The sequence below is a fragment of the Staurois parvus genome, unplaced genomic scaffold (genome assembly GCF_062004578.1).
Source record: "Staurois parvus isolate SC_StPar_1 unplaced genomic scaffold, SC_StPar_1.0 ptg000188l, whole genome shotgun sequence".
NCBI classification, from domain to species: Eukaryota; Metazoa; Chordata; class Amphibia; order Anura; family Ranidae; genus Staurois; species Staurois parvus.
This window is the reverse complement of record NW_028317984.1, coordinates 338,027-360,292: the sequence shown is the minus strand read 5'-3', so window position 1 is coordinate 360,292 and position 22,266 is coordinate 338,027. Positions and strand designations below refer to the sequence as shown.

Genomic DNA, 22,266 nt, shown 5'->3' with positions numbered 1-22,266 from the left:
ATTTAAATGTCGACGGATAGTTCGCGCTGACACTGATGCTCCCTGAGCCTGCAGGACAGCTTGAATGTCTTTGGAACATGTTTGGGGCTGCTTATCCACCATCCGGACTATTCTGCGTTGCAATCTTTCATCAATTTTCCTCATCCGTCCACGACCAGGGAGATTAGCTACAGTGCCATGGGTTGCAAACTTCTTGATAATGTTGCGCACTGTGGACAAAGGCAAATCTAGTTCTCTGGAGATGGACTTGTAACCTTGAGATTGTTGATATTTTGCCACAATTTTGGTTCTCAGGTCCTCAGACAGTTCTCGTCTCCTCTTTCTGTTGTCCATGCTTAGTGTGGCACAGACAGACACACAATGCAAAGGTTAAGTGAACGTCTCTCCTTTTTATCTGCTTTCAGGTGTGATTTCTATATTGCCCACACCTGTTACTTGCCCCAGGTGAGTTTACAGGAGCATCACATGCTTGTAACATTCTTATTTATCCGCAGTTGTGAAAGGGTGCCAATACTTTTGTCCAGCCCATTTTTGGAGGTTTGTGTGACATTATGTCGAATTTGCTTTCTTTCCTCCCTTTTTTTGTTTTGTCCCAATACACACAAAGGGAATAAACATGTGTATAGCAAAACATGTGTTAATGCAATACGTTTCGTGAGAAATACATGATTTCCTGGAGAAATATCAAGGGTGCCAACAATTTCGGCCATGACTGTATATATATGTATATGTATATGTATATGTATATATGTATATGTATATGTATATGTATATATATATATATATATATATATATATGAGAGAGGTGTGTGTGTATATTATACAGTATCTCACATAAGTGAGTACACCCCTCACATTGCTACAATGTAAAGTAGTGAGTGTACAGCTTGTTTAGCAGTGTAAATTTGCTGTCAACTCAAAATAACTCAACACACAACCATTAATTTCTAAACCGCTGGCAACAAAAGTGAGTAGAGCCCTAAGTGAAAATGTCCAAATTGGGCCCGAAGTGTCAATATTTTGTGTGGCCATTATTATTTTCCAGCACTGCCTTAACCCTCTTGGGCATGGAGTTCACCAGAGCTTCACAGGTTGCCACTGGAGTCCTCTTCCACTCCTCCATGATGACATCACGGAGCTGGTGGATGTTAGAGACCTTGTGCTCCTCCACCTTCTATTTAAGGATGCCCCACAGATGCTCAATAGGGTTTGGGTCTGGAGACATTCTTGGCCAGTCCATCACCTTTACCCTCGGCTTCTTTAGCAAGGCAGTGGTTGTCTTGGAGTGTTTGGGGTCATTATAATGTTGGAATACTGCCCTGCGGCCCAGTCTCCGAAGGGAGGGGATCATGCTCTGCTTCAGTATGTCATAGTACATGTTGGCATTCATGGTTCCCTCAATGAACTGTAGCTCCCCAGTGCTGGCAGCACTCATGCAGCCCAAGACCATGACACTCCCACCACCATGGTTGACTATAGGCAAGACACACTTGTCTTTGTACTCCTCACCTGGTTGCCGCCACACATGCTGACACCATCTGAGCCAAACAAGTTTATCTTGGTCTCATCAGACCACAGGACATGGCTCCAGTAATCCATGTCCTTAGTCTGCTTGTCTTCAGCAAACTGTTTGCGGGCTTTCTTGTGCATCATCTTTAGAAGAGGCTGCCTCCTGGGATGACAGCCACGTAAACCAATTTGATGCAGTGTGCAGCGTATAGTCGGAGCACTGACCGGCTGACCCCCCCCCCCCAACCTCTGCAGGAATGCTGCCAACACTCATGCATCGATTTCCCAAAGACGACCTCTGGATATAATGCTGAGCACGTGCACTCTCAGCTTCTTTGGTTGACCTGTTCTGAGTGGAACCTGTCCTGGTAAACCACTGTATGATCCTGGCCACTGTGCTGCAGCTCAGTTTCAGTCTTGGCAATCTTATAGCCTAGGCCAGTGGTGGGCAACCTTTTTTTTCAACTGAGCCAAATCTCGCCAAAACCATGATTGAAATTTATTTTGAGAGCCACATTTTTAAAACTGAAAATACATCTCCCATATAGTAATTCATCCCCCATAGTAATTCATCCCCCATATAGTAATTCACCCCCCATAGTGTAATTCATCCCCCATAGTAATTCATCCCCCATATAGTAATTCATCCCCCATAGTAATTCATCCCCCATATAGTAATTCATCCCCCATATAGTAATTCATCCCCCATAGTAATTCATCCCCCATATAGTAATTCATCCCCCATAGTAATTCATCCCCCATATAGTAATTCATCCCCCATAGCAATTCATCCCCCGTATAGTATTTCATCCCCCGTATAGTATTTCATCCCTCGTATAGTATTTCATCCCCCGTATAGTATTTCATCCCTCATATAGTATTTCATCCCTCATATAGTATTTCATCCCTCATATAGTATTTCATCCCCCCATATAGTATTTCATCCCTCATATAGTATTTCATCCCTCATATAGTATTTCATCCCCCCATATAGTATTTCATCCCTCATATAGTATTTCATCCCTCATATAGTAATTCATCCCTCATATAGTATTTCATCCCTCATATAGTATTTCATCCCTCATATAGTATTTCATCCCTCATATAGTAATTCATCCCTCATATAGTATTTCATCCCCCCATATAGTATTTCATCCCCCCATATAGTAATTCATCCCTCATATAGTATTTCATCCCCCCATATAGTAATTCATCCCTCATATAGTATTTCATCCCTCATATAGTAATTCATCCCCCATATAGTAATTCATCCCTCATATAGTATTTCATCCCCCCATATAGTATTTCATCCCCCCATATAGTATTTCATCCCCCCATATAGTATTTCATCCCCCATATAGTAATTCATCCCTCATAAAGTAATTCATCCCTCATATAGTATTTCATCCCCCCATATAGTAATTCATCCCTCATATAGTATTTCATCCCTCATATAGTAATTCATCCCTCATAAAGTAATTCATCCCTCATATAGTATTTCATCCCCCACAGTACTATCTCCCCCCCCCCCTTCTAGTAAGCCAAGTCCCCCGTGTCAATTCACTTACCTTTTGCGTTCCTCTCGCTGTCTTCCCGCGCCGTTCGGGTCTTCAGGGCGGACTGTGAGAGGAGCCTAGCTCCCCTCCCCTCACGTTCGGCACGCTGCCCCGCCTACACACATCCTGACAGCCACATCCGCGGGCCGGATTAAAAGGTCCGCGCGGACTTTTGGGGCTGCCAACCGAGAGGAGGCAGGGGAGCGGCCGACCGAGAGGAGGGAGGGGAGCAGGCGCCCGGCACACAGAAGAGCCGCATTAGAGTGGGTAAAGAGCCGCATGTGGCTCGCGAGCCGCGGCTTGCCGACCACTGGCCTAGGCCATCTTTATGTAGAGCAACAATTTTTTTTCTTTTTTTTTTTTCTTTCAGATCCTCAGAGTTCTTTGCCATGAGGTGTTATGTTAAACTTCCAGTGACCAGTATGAGAGAGAGAGCGATAACACCAAATTTAACACACCTGCTCCTCATTCAAACCTGGGACCTTGTAACACTAACGAGTCACATGACACCAGGGAGGGAAAATGGCTAATTGGGCCCAATTTGGACATTTTCACATAGGGGTGTATTCACTTTTGTTGCCAGCGGTTTAGACATTAATGGCTGTGTGTTGAGTTATTTTGAGGGGACAGAAAATTTACACTGTTATACAAGCTGTACACTCACTACTTTACATTGTAGAAAAGTGTAATTTCTTCAGTGTTGTCACATGAAAAGATATAAAATATTTACAAAAATGTGAGGGGTGGACTCACTTCTGTGAGAGTGTGTATATGTATGTATATATTAAGGTGTATGTGTATATGTGTGTGTGTTTAGATAGATATACACACACGGCCAAAAATATTGGCACCCCTGCATTTGTCAGGTAATGCACCACGTTGCCCTGAAAATATTGCAATTACAAATATTTAGGCGTTATGTTTTTCTTTTGTTTGTATTGGTATGACACGAAAAGAAGAATGTGACACATTCCACGCAAAACCCCAAAAATGGACTGGACAAATTATTTGCACCTTGTCAAAATTGTAAAAAATAATTGCATTCCAAGTTTGTGATGCACCTGTAATTTGTAATTAAAGCGGAGTTCCACTCAAAAGCGGAAGCTCTGCCTATTTGCCTGTTTTGACAGGTTCCTGCTCCCACTTCTGGCTCAGTTTGCCGTGGCGAAGTGAGCCAGAGGTTCGGCCCCTTCCTTCCTCCTGCAGTCTCCTGGGAATGTTCAGGTCCCAGAAGACTGCCGGACCAATCAGAATGCACAGTGCAACTTGCGCATGTGCAGTGGGCAGCCGGCTGTGAACCTGCAAGCTATCACAGCCTGGTGCCCACAGTTGTGATGCTGGGGAGAGAAGAGGCAGAGAAGGGATGTCGCAAGTAAGCACATCGCTGGAACTTGGGACAGGTGAGTGTGTGTTTAATAAAAGTCAACAGCTACAGTTTTTGTAGCTGCTGGCTTTTAATAAACACAAAACTGACTGGAACTCTGCTTTAACCACTTCCCGGGCGCAAGGTGGTTCTCTCGTTCTGGGAGGATGTCATATGATGTCCTCCCACTCTAACTGTGCATGCGCAGCTCCGGGAGCCTCGGATACAGCGGATCACCGATCAATGGAAAGAGCTGAAGATGTCAGCTCGGTCATGTGATCAGCTGTGTCCAATCACAGCTGACCGCATGTAAATAGGGAAACGCCGGTTACCGGTTTTTCTCTCCTCACAAACTGTCACACTTTCAGCTGGAGAGGAGAGCCGGTAATCGGCTTTCCATAGAGGGGACATCTACAGTGATCATCGGGGCCCCAGCAGTGCCACCTGCCAGTGCACGTCAATGCCACATATCAGTGCCCATCTGAGCTGCCTTTCAGTGCCACCTATCAATGCCAGTCAGTGCCATATGAGTGCTGCCTTTCAGTGCCACCTACTAGTGCCTCCTCATCAGTGCCCATCACTGCAGCCTCATTAGCACACATCAGTAAAGGAGAAAAATCAATTATTTACAAAATTGTATAACAAAAACTAAGGTTTTTTTTTTCTAAATTTTCAGTTTTTGGGTTTTTTTAGCAAAAAATAAAAAAGCCAGAGGTGATTAAATACCACCAAAAGAAAGCTGTCTACAAAAAATTTTTTTTATAAAAATGTCATATGGGTGTTGCATGACCGCGTAATTGTCATTTAAAGTGTGACAGCGCTGAAAGCTGGCCTGGGCAGGAAGGGGGTATAAGTGCCCGGTAGGCAAGTGGTTAAACTCACCTGTATCAATTAACCACTGGCCCTCCAGAGGATTTACACCCCCCCCCCCCTCCTGACCAGGACAATTTTTGCAATATGGTGCAGTGTTACTTTGTGCAGTCATGCAACGCTGTACATAAATGAAATGTATGTAATTTTTTTTCCCCCCACAAATAGAGCTTTCTTTTGGTGGTATTTGATCTCATCCTGCGCTTTTTTTTTTTTTTTTTTTGCACTATAGACAAAAAAAAAGTTTTTGACTTTTTGCTATTAAACATGTCCAGTAAAAAAAATTTTAAAAATCAAATTTTGTCAAGAATTTAGGCCAAAATTGAATCTGTCTTTGCTAAAAAAAAAAAAATGTAAATTCATTGGTTTATGTGAAAGTTATAATGTGGACTGTAGCAGTACATCTGCTGTAGGGTGGCGGGCAAGCGGTTTAGGTGCTGATGATATAGAAATCACACCAGCTAAAATCAACCAGTTAAAATTGTGAAAAATTGACTCAACCTTTTCTGGTGTGTGTCTCTGTATGCCACATGGAGAGGACAAAGAGCAGCAAAGAATTGTATGAGGATTTGAGGACAAAAAACATGTGGAAAAGCATGGACAATCTCAAGGTTATAAGTCCATCTCCAGAAAATGTAATGTTCCTGTCAAGAAATTTACAGCCCATGGCACTGTAGCTAATCTTCCTGGATGTGGATGAAAGAGAAAAATTGATCAAAGAGAGCAACAAAATAATTTTTGAATGGTGGATAAAGGACCTCAGTCAACTTCCAGAAAAATTCAAGTGGGCTGTCAGGCACAGGATACAACTATGTCAGCTCGCACAGTGCATCCAGAAAGTATTCACAGCGCTTAACTTTTGCCACATTTTGTTATGTTACAGCTTTATTCCAAAATGGTGTAAATTCATTTTTTTCCTCAACATTCTACAAACAATACCCCATAATGACAATGTGAAAGAAGTACATTTTGAAATCTTTGCAATTTATTAAAAATGAAAAAAAAAAGTACATAAGTATTCCCAGCCTTTGCTCAATAGTTTGTTGACGCACTTTTAACACCAATTACAGCCTCAAGTCATTTTGAGTATGATGCTACAAGCTTGCCATACCTATTTTTGGGCAATATCTCCCATTCTTCTTTGAAGTACCTCCAAACTCCATCAGGTTGGATCGGGAGCGTCAGTGCACAGCCATTTTCAGATCTCTCCAGAGATGTTCAATCATGTTCAAGACTGGGCTCTGACTGGGCCACTCCAGGACATTCACAGGGTTTGTCCTTAGCCACTCCTTTGTTATGTGGGTTGTGAGCTTAGAGTCGCTGTCCTGTTGAAAGATGAACCGTCACCCCAGTCTAAGGTCCAGAACGCTCTGGAACAGGCTTTCATCGAGGATGTCTCTGTACATTGCTGCATTCATCTTTCTTTCGATCCTGACTAGTCTCCCAGTTCCTACCACTGAAAAACATCCCCACAGCATAATGCTGCCACCACCATGCTTCACTGTAGGTATGGTATTGGCCAGGAGGTGAGCAATGCGTGGTTTCCTCCAGACATGACACTTGGCATCAGGCCAAATAGTTCAATCTTTGTTTCATCAAACCAGAGAGTTTTGTTTCTCATGATCTGAGAGTCCCTCAGGTGCCTTTTGGCAAACTCCAGGTAGGCTGCCATTTGCCTTTTACTGAGGAGTGGCTTCTGTCTGGCCACTCTACCATACAGGTCTGATTGGTGGAGTGCTGCAGAGATGGTGGTTCTTCTGGAAGGTTCTCCTCTCTCCACAGAGAGACGCTAGAGCTCTTACAGAGTGACCATTGGGTGCTTGGTTACCTCCCTGGCTAAGGCCCTTCTCCCTTGATCACTTTTCCCTCTAGGAAGATTCCTGATGGTAACTGAAATTTGTTTAATACTTTCTACAAATCCTTTGTTGGTAATGACATCTTCAAGATGCTTCCTGTATGGAGAAACTAGTTGCATGTGTTGCTCAGGTGTGGTTGTGGCTCATTCTTCCATGCAGTCTTCAAATCTTGAAGGTTCCATGAGCTCTTCTATGAACTCTGATCTGTAGTTCTTTCCATAGATTTTCTATTGGATTCAAGTCAGGTGATTGGCTGGGGCCATTCTAGCAGCTTTACTTTCTTTCTTTGAAACCAATTGAGAGTTTCCTTAGCTTTGTGTTTGGGATCATTGTCTTGAAGTGTCCACCCTCATTTCATCTTCATCATCCTGGTAGTGGCAGCAGATTTTTATCGAGAATGTCTTGGTACATTTTTCCAGTCATCCTTCAACGAAATGAAGTTTTCCAATACCGTATGCTGAAAAACATCCCCACACCATGATGTTCCTACCTCCAAACTTCACTGTTGGTATGGTGTTTTTCGTGATGCACAGTGCTATTTGGCCTCCAAACATGGGGTGTTTTATGGCATCCAAAGAGTTAAATTTTGGTCTCCTCTGACCAGACTATATTCTCCCAGTATTTCACAGGCTCATCTAAATGTTGTACAGCAAACTGTAAACGAGCTTCAGCATGCTTTTTCTTCAGTAATGGAGTCTTGCATTGTAAGCGTGCATACAGGCCATGACAGCTGAGTGCATTACTTATTGTTTTCTTTTAAACAATTGTACCTGCTAATTCCAGGTCTTTCTGAAGCTCTCCATAAGTGGTCCTTGGACAACTCTTTTATTCATTCTTTTGGTGTCTTGGCTTTCCATGCCTCTTTGCACCCCCTTTCTCCATGTGTTCCATACTTTTTCCCTGTGTCATTCCATTTTATTAAACATAACCTAATTTTCTAACTTACTTTTTTTGTATGGATTGCATGGGTTGTTACCGACATGTGGTGAAACTTTCATGTCAATAGCACCTTTAGAAATATATTTACTGAGAAAAATGGTAATGTGTTCAATATTTTTTTACCCACTATATATTTTGGATCTAGAGAATCAGGTAGCAACACTGCAAAACATAGGTAACCTGGAAAGGAGCTTGGACATTACCCAGCAGGTGCTGGCAAAGGCCATTATTTATGGGGGGGGGATAAGGAGGTACAGGAGCCAGAGGTAGAAAGCTAGGTGACAATTAGAAAAGAGGGTAGATGGAAGAGCCTTAGACAGGCTAGTTCTGAGTTGGTACATCCCAATAAATATGCCATGTTGCATGATGTTGGGGATGTGGCATGGCTGGAGCAGGCTTCCTCCCCTAGCTGCCAGGGTAATGACTATTCCGGTAAGGAGGAGGGCAAGATACAGGCAAGGTTAGGCAGGTACTGGTGGTAGGGGACTCAATTATTAGACGGACAGATAGGGGGGCAGTCTGTCACAAAGACTATGATCCCCAAACGATATCTTGTTTCCCGGGTGCTTGGGTTCTGCATATTACGGATTGGGTGGGGCTGCAGGACCCAGCTGTTTTGGAACACGTTGGTACCAATGACAAAGTTAGAGGAAGGTGGAGTATCCTAAAATATGATTTAAGGGACTTGGGGGCAATATTTAAGAGAAGGACCTCCAAGGTGGTATTTTCAGAGATACTGCCTGTACCAGACCAGACCAGAGAGGCAGCAGGAACTCAGAGTACTCAACAAGTGGCTGAGGAATTGGTGCAGGAAAGAGGTTTTCTGGTTCCTGGAGAACTGGGCTGACTTTTCAGTCAGGTGCTGGCTTTATAGCAGGGATAGACTGCACCTTAATGGGGAGTATGCAGCTGTGTTAGGGGAGAGGATGGCCAAAAAAGTTGGAGGGGCTTTTAAACTAGGTGGTGGGGGGGAGGGATCAGATGAAGAGATAGCCAGCAGTGAGTAAAGGTCAGAGGGTATTAAGGGAAGCATTAGTGGTAGTAAAACCATAATAGCTAAACATAACAGCCCCAGAAAAACTAAGGAGGAAATATTATGTGCCGGTACAAAACGGAGAGGCATGTACACAAATGCCTGGAGTCTTGCTAACAAAATGGAAGAACTGGAGCTGCTGATTCACAAGGAAGATTTCGACTTTGTGGGAATATCAGAAACTTGGTTAGATAGCTCACACGACTGGCTGGCAACTATCCAGAGGTATTGCTTGTATCAGAGGGAGAGGGAGGGTAGAAAGGGGGGGTTGCCAGTATATCAAGAATGAATTGCTAGTGAATGTGAGGGATGACATTGCAAATGGAGCTAGGGGGAGGTAGAGCCCCTAAGGTAAGAAGCAAATGGGGTATGTTATAGCCCTCCTAACCTGAAGGATAAGGAGAAGTTGAATCTCCTATTACAGTTACAAATGGCAGTGAGACAGGGCAATGTTATCATAATGGGGGACTTCAACTACCGAGCTGACAGGGCGGCAAGGACATCTCACACATTTAAGGCTTGTCATTTCTTAAATGTTTTACAGGGAAACTTCATGTGCTAATTGATGGATACCCCAACTAGAAAGAATACATTACTAGATCTGTAAATTACAAATGACACAGATCTGGTCGCCAATGTGAAAATATGGGTCAACTTGGGAACAAGTGATCATAGGATAATGACATTCAGCATAAATTGTAGGAAAAGAAGGCACTTGGGTAGTACAAAAACACTAAATTTGAAAAGAGCCAACTTTTCTAAACTGCACTCAATACTACACGATATTAAATGAGACCAAATCCTAGAAAGATTGAAAACTGAAGAAAAATGAGAGTACTTTAGGAACAATAAATAAAGGTATTAACCAGTGCATTCCAATGGGCAATAAATATAAAAGAGCTAAGAATAAACCTGAGTGTCTAAATTTTAATGTAGCAAGATACATTAACTACTTCCCACCCAGTCTATAGTAAAATGATGGCTGGGTGAGCCTCTCATCCCTCCGGGAGGGCGTCACATGATGTCCTTCCCAGATCGTGCCATGCTCGTGCCCGCAGGGCCGCACTGTGGCGAGATCTGTCACAGGCTGTGTACCTCGGAGACGGCCAATGACAGTTCTGTGTACTGGCCCCGTTGCCAGTACCATGTGACCTGCTGTGACCAATCACAACAGGTCACATGACAGTTGTAAACAATAGATGGCTTCCTTTCATGCCATCCATTGTATACAAGTGTGTCTAGCTGTGAATGGTCACAGTGATCATATGCACAAGCTGGACCAATCACAGCGTCATGTCATGTGATTAGGCGTGGTAAATTACAGCTAATCACAACAAAAAAACCTGAATGAATCGATTTCATTCAGTTAAATACTTGCTTATAGCAAAGAAATTATTTTCTATAAGCAATCAAATTGTGTAAAAAAAAAAAAAAAACAAAATACTGATCAATTCCCCAAAATAGTACAATGGTACTATGGTAACATTATAGTACTTTGGTCATAGTGTGATATGAAAAAAAATCTTAAAAAAGAGAAAAAAATGTAATAAAAAATAAAAAAAATTAAAAAAAAGTATCAATTTTTTTTTCGTACTGTCACCAGTCAGTGTCCCTGATCACGGCAACACCAGTTATATAATGACACTGTACTGCACTGGTGACAGTATGTGAAAATAAAATTGTGATAATAACTTTTTTCAATTTCTTCATTTTCCAAAAATTATGAAAAAAAAATTAGAACTTCAAAAAGCTTGCCATGCCTCTTATGAAATACGGTGGACTGTCTGCTTTGCAAAAAGGGGTCATTTGGGGGATATCTGTACTGTTCTGACATTTTGGGGTCTCAAGAAATTACATTGGCTGTCAGTACTTCAGGACTGATCAATTTTCAGATATATTCCATAATTTGTGAACTTTATAACTTTCCTACAGACTAAATAATAAATACTGATTTGGGTTATTTTCACCAAAGAAATGTAGTAAACTACATCTTGGCCTAAATATATGAAGAATAATTAATTATTTGCAAATAGAAACAAAGAAAAACTTGGGTTTTTTTGTCAAAACTTTGGTCTTATTTTGTTAATTTAGCAAAAAATTAAAACCCCAGTGGTGATTAAATACCACCAAAAGAAAGCTATAGTTGTGTGAACAAAACGATAAAAATTTAGTTTGGGTACAGTGTTGCATGACCGTGCAATTGTCATTCAAAGTGTGAGAGTGCTGAAACCTGAAAATTGGACTGGGCAGGAAGGGGGTAAAAATGCCCAGTATTGAAGTGGTTAAAGAAAACAAAATTGCCTTTGAAAAATATAAGGCAAAGGGTACATTGTTGGCATTTGAACACTACAAGGAATGCAATAAGGAGTCTGCCCTTGTGGCTAACAGAAGACAGTGTCTGAAAAAGACTTCAAAATATTAACACAAATAAATCACCAGAACCTGATGGATTACACCTGAGAGTCCAATTATAGCCAGACCACTAGTCCTAATTTTTATGGACAGCATGCTGACAGGAATGGTCCCAGCTGATTGGCGAAAGGCCAACATGATTCCAGTATTTAAAAAAGGGCAGAGATACATTCCTGGAAACTACAGACCAGTCAGCCTAACTTTGATAGTATGTAAACTATTGGAAGGAATGATAAGGGACTATATCCAAGCATTTGCTGATGTAAACTGTATGAGTAGTAGTAATCAGCATGGATTTAAAAAAGGTTGTTTTTGCCAAACCAATCTGTTAGCATTCTATGAGGAAGTGAGCTGCCATCTAGACAAAAGAAGGCCTGTGGAAGTTGGTCTATCTGGATTTTGAAAAAGCATTTGATACAGTCCCCTATAAAGGCTTAATATACAAACTGAGGTCTGTAGGCATGGACCATAGGGTTTGTACATGGATGGAAAACTGGTTACAGGGGTGTGTCCAACGGTTGGCGATTAAAATGGTGTACTTAGATTGGTCTGGCGTGGTAAGTGGGGTACCACAAGGCTCTGTTCTGGGACAAAGTCTGTTTAATTTATTCATAAATGATATAGAGGCTGGCATAAATAGCTCAATCTCAGTGTTTGCTGATGATACAAAGATAAGTAGGGCAATAACACCGCAGCAGGAAAAAGACACTTTACAAGAAGACCTCAGTAAAATAAAGGGGTGGACAGAAACATGGCAAATGAGGTTTAATGTTGAAAAACGTAAAGTAATGCACTTGGGGGGAAATATGAATGCAAGTTACTCACTAGGGGGAGAAGCTCTGGGGGAATCCAGGATGGAAAAAGATCTGGGGGTCCAAGTAGATTACAGACTCAGCAATGGCATGCAATGCCAAGGTGCAGCAAGCAAAGCTGGCAGAATATTAGCATGCATTAAAATGGAAATTTGCACAAGAGATAAAACTATAATTCTGGCACTTTATAAAACACTGGTTTGGCCACGTCTGGAGTATGTTGTCCTGTTCTGGTCTGCAGTCCTCAGATGTGCTGGAACTGGAGTGAGTCCAGAGAAGGGCAGCAATACTAATAAGAGAACTGAAGGACCACAGTTATGAGGGATGACTACAAACATTAAACTTATTCTCCCTGGAGAAGAGATGGTTGAGAGGAGATATCACAATATACAAATATCTTAATGGTGATTCTGGCATAAAGAATAAACTATTCAGTTTATAGGAGTAAAAGAAGACACGGGCCACTCAATTAAATTGGAGGAGAAGCAGTTTAACCTTAAACTGTGTAGTGGGTTTTTCTCTGTCAGAGTGGTAAGGATGTGGAACTCACTTCCACAATCGATGGTGTCAGCAAGAAGTATTGATAGTTTCAAAAACTCTTGGATAGGCTTCTTAACGAAAACAGTTTACAACAGGGGTAGGCAACCCTAGAGTGGTGGAGATCTATTGAACAACATGGGAGAAATCAAAGATCACCAGGCACAGCACCTTATATTTAGGCACCATTCACATTTGGGTGTAGCAGAAACAGTGCTATTATTCCTTAAAAGGCACCCCAAATGCAGGTAGCAGCTGTGCGTTTTTCACACGTTGCAAAATGCGCTTGGCTCATGTCCAAAATTTGGTACATGAGTTTCTTTTAGCACGTTTATGGAGTGGAGGGAGGCCCATTCAAACGAATGGTGCAACTCCAAAAACACACTAAAAAGTGTGCATAAATTGAAATGCAGTAGCATTGCTCAAGTATGAACGGAGTCTTAAGGGAACAAACCTGAGCAACGCCACACATAGCGCAGAGTTCACAGGTCAGCAGTACATAGTGCAGAGTTCAGACAGTGGCTGCCAGTGTCCCCCTTCCATCTGCTCCTGCAGTATAATGCATTTTTTTGGGGGGATGGGACCCTGAAAATTAGCGGGATGGATGTGAGGGGAGGATCACAGGAGCCGATGTACATTGTGACGATCGTGGCGTCAGACCCCAGCCCTTCTCACCAAACTCGTGACCGAAGGGCTAGCCAATCTAAAACCGCGCTGTCATGTGCGTAACAATGCCACGCCCAGCTGCACCCTGCACAAAGATTTTCCAGCTAATGGACCACAACCTGTGTGCCGGCAGCCTGGGAGCGATTGTTACTGGGTCAGGTTAATTACGCAATTAACCCTTCACACTGCCACCACCTCCTTTTTGTACAGAGAAAGGGAAACTTGGCAACATCAGCAATAACACTATGATGTTTAAATAATCGTTGGTATACCACTGTCACCGCAGGCAGAGATGTGCCAAACTTTAAAACACACACACAGTAGCGCTTTTCAGAGGCAGGGATTCTTAGTTTGCATTAAAGAGCTTTAGAAACAGTTCAACACTTTCAGAAAGTAAGATTTATTACTAAAAGGTCAAAAGGGTACAATAAAAATATTTACAGAAAAAGATGTAGCCAATATATATATATAAATATACAGAGAGCAATAGCACAGCAAAGAGAACAGAAAGGAATTTAGATAGATAAAGTACTTGCCATCAGCCTGGGTTAAGCAGATCAGGTTTCAGAGCAAAAGGGCCATCTCCCAAGTTGGTTCCGATGTTAAAAGGAAGAATTCTTCAACTTCCAACAACTCAGCTTAGCTTAGCTTTTTCTAGGAACTCCACAGGGTGTCTCCCTGAAGCTGAGAACCAATCGCCTCATTTGGGGAGGGGGTTGTGTAAGCGGGGAGCTCAGGCTATGACCAAAGCCTTCTCAAATTATACTATGGCCAATAACTTTTCCTAGGCACATATAACATTCTATCCACGAGTAGATTAATACCCAGAATCATCTGCTGAACGGTTAGGTATGAAATATGATACACCTGCTTGAATGGTTAAGGAGATATCATTTTCTGCTCTCCTGTGTATGTCAGATAGGGGGTGTAATATACCAGGTGATTTGTATTAAAGTGAGCCATCCGAATATGTGCTCCATGTTTGTGTAATTATTTCCTATTTGGAAATATAAAATTATATGGAAAACTGGGTTTTAAAATGTAAGTCTGTTTTACGACTCCCTGGAATGTCTTTTGAAGCTCAGTGAGGGCTCGGTTTATGGCTTTACGATCCCTTCTCCAGCAAGAGTCTCGCAGACAGAGGGGCACCAGCTAGTTGTGGGATTTATAACCATGACGCCCTCCCAATGAGTTTGCTGCCTATGATCTGCATCAAACAGACCACATGTCACTCAACAGAGAGGGAGGGGGGATGAGGAAAGCTGATTTGGGAGTAGAAATTATACAAAATGGAAGATTATTAACAAGATGGATGACCACGTCCATCTCTGTATGCACAATTGCTACATACACATGTAGCTGTGCAGCTCAGGCAGCTGCTTCTGTGTGTGACTCTGCTGTGGGGAGAAGTTCTGAGAGTGGGTCGGCACTGCGTTGATGCGATCTAGACATCACCCATTCACAATCAACAGGTCACTGACCCCGGCTATAGAGTATGTTTGGGAGTGTAGCATTTCCACTAATGTTTGTAGTGAAGCCCAGATGGTTAGTTAAAGTGTTATTAAACCCAGGACCCTGCATTCACTATATCTAGTTTCCCACAGTACACAGAACATGGAAATGCAATTATTTTAGTAAATATAAACTGCTAAATACCTTTTCTCATCAGCAGTATATAGCAGTCTTGTGACTTCTATCAGTGGCCAGCTGAGCACTGGTTAATCTTGTAGTAGGAGTTTTCATTCTCCGCGGACTGTCCTATGAGGCTGCATGCCCCCTGACCTTCTGGCCAGACAGTGCTCATTGGTCCTGTGCTGATCACATGCACCCTCCCAAAGGAAAAAAAAAAACTCTAGCAATACACATTAAGCTGAGCATGTGCAGAGTGACTCCTGGAGCTCTGTACTATCAGCAGATGGAGTGGGGACAGTAGAAGAAGGGGAGGATCAGAGAAGAGGGGATCAAACAGCCTTTTTACTATGCGGAGGATTAACCCCTTAGGTTCCAGTGAGTATAACTAGCATGCGTTGCTGCATATACAGATTGATTTTACTGTTGTGAGTTTAGTAACACTTTAACAAAACAAAGGCATACCAACAAGTGAAGTAATTCCTTTTGCTCACTGAGAAGGAAAAAATACCAGTAAACAATACAGTATAGCTTACAGGGATCCTTACAGCTTGTAACCCACAATGTAGCAAATTTTAAAAACCTTTGTATTTTTGCTAGCTAGACAGAATTTTAATAAAGTAGTTACCCCTTTTAAAAAGAATGCTGTAAAAACCAGAAATACCGGCTTGTCTTAAGCAAGAGCACAAAACATCAGAATATTTGTGATAGTGTAAGCCGTGTACCGGGTGGGCTCCCCTGGATACAGTGACGTCAAGAATAGAGATGAGCGAATCAAACTTGGCGAAGTGGAATTCGTTTCGAATATTAGGAAAAATTTGATTCGCGCCGAATCCGAAAATTAGCAAACTTCGGATGCACGAATCGAATTTTCCCCGATCGGCCGATTTTCATCCCTTCTACAGCCGGCAAAAAGTGTCCTTGCAGAGAGCTCCGCTATTTCTGACAGTTCTCTGACAGTTCCTTCACATTTACAGCGGTTGAAACATTGTATCTATTTGTTTCCATTTAGGATACAGATGTTTTTATTCGGAAACAAATAGATACAATGTTTCAACCGCTGTAAATGTGAAGGAACTGTCAGAGAACTGTCAGAAATAGCGGAGCTCTCTGCAGATACACTTTTTGCTGTACTGGAATTCTTCTTATTTTCATCCTACTTCTTCTTCTTCTTCTTCTTCATCCTCATCCTCTTCTTCTTCTTCTTCGTCATCCTCATCCTCTTCTTCTTCATCATCCTCATCCTCTTCTTCTTCATCCTCATCCTCTTCTTCATCCTCATTCTCTTCTTCATCCTCATCCTCTTCTTCTTCATCCTCATCCTCTTCTTCTTCATCATCATCCTCATCCTCTTCTTCTTCATCATCCTCATCCTCTTCTTCTTCTTCTTCATCCTCCTCTTCTTCTTCTTCTTCATCATCCTCATCCTCTTCTTCTTCCTCACCATCATCCTCTTCTTCTTCTTCATCCTCATCCTCTTCTTCTTCTTCTTCTTCTTCTTCTTCCTCATCCTCTTCTTCTTCTTCTTCTTCTTCTTCTTCCTCATCCTCTTCTTCTTCTTCTTCCTCATCCTCTTCTTCTTCTTCTTCATCCTCCTCTTCTTCTTCTTCTTCATCATCCTCATCCTCTTCTTCTTCCTCACCATCATCCTCTTCTTCTTCTTCTTCATCCTCATCCTCTTCTTCTTCTTCCTCATCCTCTTCTTTTTCTTCTTCTTCTTCATCCTCATCCTCTTCTTCTTCTTCTTCTTCTTCATCCTCATCCTCTTCTTCTTCCTCTTCATCCTCATCCTCTTCTTCTTCTTCTTCATCCTCATCCTCTTCTTCATCCTCATCTTCTTCTCCTTCTTCATCCTCATCCTCTTCTTCATCCTCATCCTCTTCTTCTTCTTCTTCTTCTTCTTCCTCATCCTCTTCTTCTTCTTCTTCTTCTTCTTCCTCATCCTCTTCTTCTTCTTCTTCTTCCTCATCCTCTTCTTCTTCATCCTCATCATCTTCTTCTTCTTCTTCATCCTCTTCTTCTTCTTCTTCTTCATCATCATCTTCTTCTTCTTCCTCATCCTCTTCTTCTTCTTCTTCCTCATCCTCTTCTTCTTCTTCTTCATCCTCATCCTCCTCTTCTTCTTCATCCTCATCCTCCTCTTCTTCTTCTTCTTCTTCTTCATCCTCATCTTCTTCTTCTTCATCCTCATCCTCTTCTTGTTCTTCTTCCTCATCCTCATCCTCTTCTTCTTCATCCTCATCCTCTTCTTCTTCTTCTTCTTCATCCTCATCCTCTTCTTCTTCATCATCCTCATCCTCTTCTTCTTCTTCATCCTCATCCTCTTCTTCATCCTCATCCTCTTCTTCTTCCTCATCCTCTTCTTCTTCTTCATCCTCATCCTCTTCTTCTTCCTCATCCTCTTCTTCTTCTTCATCCTCATCCTCTTCTTCTTCTTCTTCCTCATCTTCTTCTTCATCCTCTTCTTCTTCTTCATCCTCATCCTCTTCTTCTTCTTCCTAATCCTCATCTTCTTCATCCTCATCCTCTTCTTCTTCATCCTCATCTTCTTCTTCTTCATCCTCTTCTTCTTCTTCTTCATCCTCATCCTCTTCTTCTTCAATTGAAGCTGCTTCTGCTCCGCCACTCTGCCATTGGACTCTTGATAGTCGTCTCCCCACACTGCTGCTGGGGGGACTTTTTAACATAGGCCTCTGTATGGCCTTCAATTTAAGCTGCTTACGCTTCGCCACTCTGCCATGGACCCCTGTACCGCCTCCTCATGCTGCTGCTAGGTCCAGAGTGTCTCATGGGTCCCTGTACGGCCTCCCATTGCTGCTGTCTCCATCGCCACACTCTGCCATGTGCCACTTTCAGGTCTCCTCACACTGCTGGTGGGTTCCATTTTGTCATAGGGTGCTGTATGGCCTCCCATTGCTGCTGCCTCCACCGCCACACTGTGGCTCCACACTCTGGTTTTGGCCCCGTGACTGCCCAAATGAGTGAAGTGTGCGGTGATTCTAAGATCGACGGCACTCATCTGCATGTCATACTGACTGACAGTATTATTTCTCTTCCCCAGCAGACTCCAAGGGCATTTAAATTAAAGGTACAGTGTTCTGCACTAATATAAAGGCTCTCTGAAGCCTAGAAACCCTTTTAATAAGTTAAATTCGCAGCGAATAAATTCGCATCGAATCAAATTTATTCCGCAAATTCGGCGAATCAGCCGAATCGAATTTTTGAATAATTCGCTCATCTCTAGTCAAGAACAAGGAAAGCAACCCCAACACCAGCTTTTGCCACAACAGAATTTTGGAAACATACAATAAATTTACATACACCCAGCCCAAAGGCTGAGACCCCTGTGCTGCACAGCACGGCGCCTACTGATGGATGAAGGCAGATAGTGAAGTAATTTACCTACTGGCGGGCACAAATAAGCTGCCACACCTTACCTGTTATTACCCTAAAAGAGCAAGAATCAGTGTATGGGTGTATGGTATGGGCTAGCCTGCGGTGCAGCACAACAGCTTAAAATCTTACACAAATCTACAGTATTCCCCCTCCCATAACTGGTCCTGTAGCACGTGCCTGAGTATTCCTTCTGAGCAAAACGCCAGTCTGGCTTGAGTTTGTGGGATTTTATCAGCTCTCCAATGTGAAATGTCACTTTAAGTTGTGGAGTCCTTCCAATAATCAGTAACAACACTTGTGGCCTGACACAAACAGAGACCCTAACTAACTATAGGCCTGGACTCAGTCTCAAGGCGCCAACACTGAAATGAGGTGCGTGCATGATCTTACCGACCTGAGTCTGCTTTCCATCCGCTGGTGACTCTGAACAGAACAAATGTCTCTCTAACAAGCATGCGGTCTCGCCGTATATGTTGCTTAGTTCCTCTGCTCTCATCAGCATTCCTGGCAGCAATCTCATCAGCATTCCTGACAGCAATCTCATCAGCTTCACTTAGCTGCAGCTCTGGATACGGAGGGATGCTTTCACACCTGGATGTCATCAGATTCTAAGCTCACAGGGCCCCTTATTCACCATGCTCCAAAAATATGGCTTCTCTCTCTCCTTCCTGTTTTCTCTCCACTCTGTGTGAAAACCCCACCTCTTCATGAATATACAAATATCTATGCAGTCTGAGGCTGTGTTAGCAAAACAGTGACATCTTGTGGCTAAACCGCAGAATGTCAGTCAAAACATTTAATTTATTCCACACAATAATTTACTTCCACACAAACAGTGTTCAAACAATGAGAGCTGTTTCCCCATCTCACATGCCACCCCACTAGAGGTTGTCGTCCTTGGCAACCCTCCCCATACAAACTCATTCTGGGCATAACGCTGTGGGGGCACACCAGCATTGGGCCTTGTTGACCTTCGTAGAGTGACAGGCTCAGAAGCACTGGGGACGTCAGGCACATTTAATGGTAGAGGAGCTGCTGACCGCTCAACACTTTCCCTTGGTGGCAAACTTGCTATGGTTGGAGCCTCTATGGGTACCAGGGCAGGGACAACCCACCATTCCTCCCCTTCCTCTAAGGGGATTTCCTCTGTACTCTGAGCAGGAGGAGCCATCCCCTCCACGCACACTGGTTCATCAAAATTACAACGTCTCAACATGTTACGGTGCAAGTTTCGTGAGGGCCCCCCAGTCCCTATTGGCTGTACCTCATAGACCGGGATGGCAGGGTCTACCCTCCTCTTCACCATGTATGGGACCCCCTCCCACTGCCCATCCAACTTTCCAGACGGCCGCTTGGCTTTGACTATCACTCGATCACCCGGGGCATACCCCTCCTTCTGCACTGGTTTTGGATTGAGGTGTACCACTTGTCTAAGGCGCTCCTCCACAACCTTGTGGATCGCTCTCAGCCGGCGGTGGTGCTCTTGCACCCATGCGGTAGTATTTCTTGGTGGTGGCTTCATCGGATCGGGCATGTGGAGATCTTCAATCTCCCGTCCGGCTCTCCCAAATATGAGCATATGTGGGGAGTATCCGGTGGTACTATGTACCCTGTTATTATAGGCCCACATCAGTTCAGGTAGGTATTCGGGCCACCAAGCTTTTTTGCGGTGCTCCAGAGTCCACAGCATCTGGAGCAAGGTGCGGTTGAACCGCTCGCATGCCCTGTTTCCCTGGGGGTGATACGTGGTGGTGCGGGAACGTTCGATCCCATACAGTTGGTACAACTCATTCATGAAAAACATGCCCCTGGTCCGAATGTATTCTCTGTGGACACCTGAACACCTGTATAAAGTGTTTGCAGACCGTTTCAGTGGCCAACTCTGCCGTCTGGTCTCTGGTGGGTACAGCCACCGCATACTTTGTGAAATGATCTGTCATGACTAGACAGTACGAGTGGTCCCGAGGTAGAGTACCCAGTCTGTACATAATCGATCATAAGGAGCTCTAGGGGTGCTGATGTCCGGATGGCTGGACAGGAGCCCGCTGTTCAGAACTCTTACTCAGCCCGCAGGGCCGACACTTAAGACATGCCTCAGCCACCATGTCTGCCAAATCTGGACAGTACATGAGCCGTCAGAGCCACTTGAACGTTTATCGCTCCCAAAATGGGCACTCCTCTCATGGGCTTCCCGGGCAGCCTCCGGTCCCAATGACTGGGGATGACAATTTGTCGCTGGTATTGCAACTCTGACTGCAAGTATATGGTCCAACACATGGAGGCCCTGGGTAACAGTTAAGCTTATCCCACTGCATCAACAACTTTTGGCCCTTGGGAGTCAGACGAGCCTGCTCTTCTGACCAAGGCCAGATCTTGGTCCGGACCCATTCTTTTACTTTCCACAGGGTCCGGGCAGCTATCCTGGACCCTCTCCCAATCAGCCAACGTCTTTCCCAGCACCACCGCATCCCGGACGCCACCCCACTTGAATGTGCCACATCCTGGAACATGGGTAATCGACCAAGGTCATTAGTTTTAGTGTCCTCTAGCTCCTCATCGGCACTCTGAGCCAACAACCCTACAGGGACTCGTGAGAGTCCCTACCTGACCGGAACTTGATGCGGTATTGGTACTTAGAAAGGCGAGCCAACGACCTCTGCTCAAGCGCACCGAGTTTGGCATTTTCCAGATGTGCTAACGGGTTGTTGTCCGTCATCACGGTCACCTCTGCACCGGTCAGGTACTCCGCAAACTTTTCAGTCATGGCCCACACCAGTGCCAGTAGTTCCAATTTAAAGAGGCTGTAGTTGTCAGGGTTGCGCTCTGACTCCCTCAGAGCCCGGCTACCATAGGCAATGACTCTCTCACGTCCATCCTGGACTTGGGATAACACAGCCCCCAGACCATGTAGACTTCCGTCAGTGTACAGCAGGAATGGGGTGTCGAACCGCGCATAAGCCAGAATCAGGGCACTGATCAGCGCCCCCTTCACTGTTTCAAAGGCCCCTTGTTGCCGGGGTCCCCACTCGATGGGACGATTCTCGGGCCCCCTGCAGTGCCCCTTAATAACTCGTTTAACGGGCCCACAAATGAGCAAACTTGGGTATAAACCTCCTGTAGTAGCCGTCCAGTCCAATGAACGCCCGCACCTCTCGTAGTGTACTCGGCTGGGGCCACTTCTGGACGGCCTCCACCTTGTCGGGGGTTGGCTTTACCCCCTCCTGGGTGACCAAATGTCAAATACTCTATCTGCTGTTGAAACAGTTGGCACTTCTTGGGCTTGATTTTGAGCCCATGGTCTCGCAGCCGTTCTAAGACCTGTCGCAGTTTCTGGAGGTGATCCTCAAAAGAGGCCCCAAACACTACTACGTTGCTCAGGTATATCTTTACTGACTCAAAGTTGAGATCTCCCAGACAGTGCTCCATCAACCACTGGAATGTTCCCGGGGCATTGGACAGGCCGAATGGCATCTGTTTGAACTCGTAGAGACCCATAGGTAGGATGAAGGCTGTCTTCGTTTTGTCCTTCTTGGCCACTGGTACCTGCCAATACCCACTGGCCAGGTCAAGAGTCGAGAAGAACTTCGCATGACTCAGGGTGGACAACTACTGCTCAATCCGTGGAAGGGGGTAGGCATCCCGGAAGGTCTGGGCATTCAGATTCCGATAATCCACGCAGAACGGAGAC

The 22,266-nt window shown here is 44.0% G+C and overlaps 1 long non-coding RNA gene across 1 annotated transcript in view; it reads right to left on the bottom strand.

Moving 5' to 3' along the window:
* The window catches only part of LOC149462004 (uncharacterized), a 30,785-nt gene extending 11,538 nt beyond the window's left edge, over positions 1–19,247 (bottom strand). Inside the window, exon 1 of the long non-coding RNA XR_016312740.1 lies at positions 18,973–19,247. This is a non-coding gene — a long non-coding RNA (uncharacterized LOC149462004). The remainder of the gene's footprint in view (positions 1–18,972) is intronic.
* Between the last annotated feature and the right edge of the window lie 3,019 nt (positions 19,248–22,266).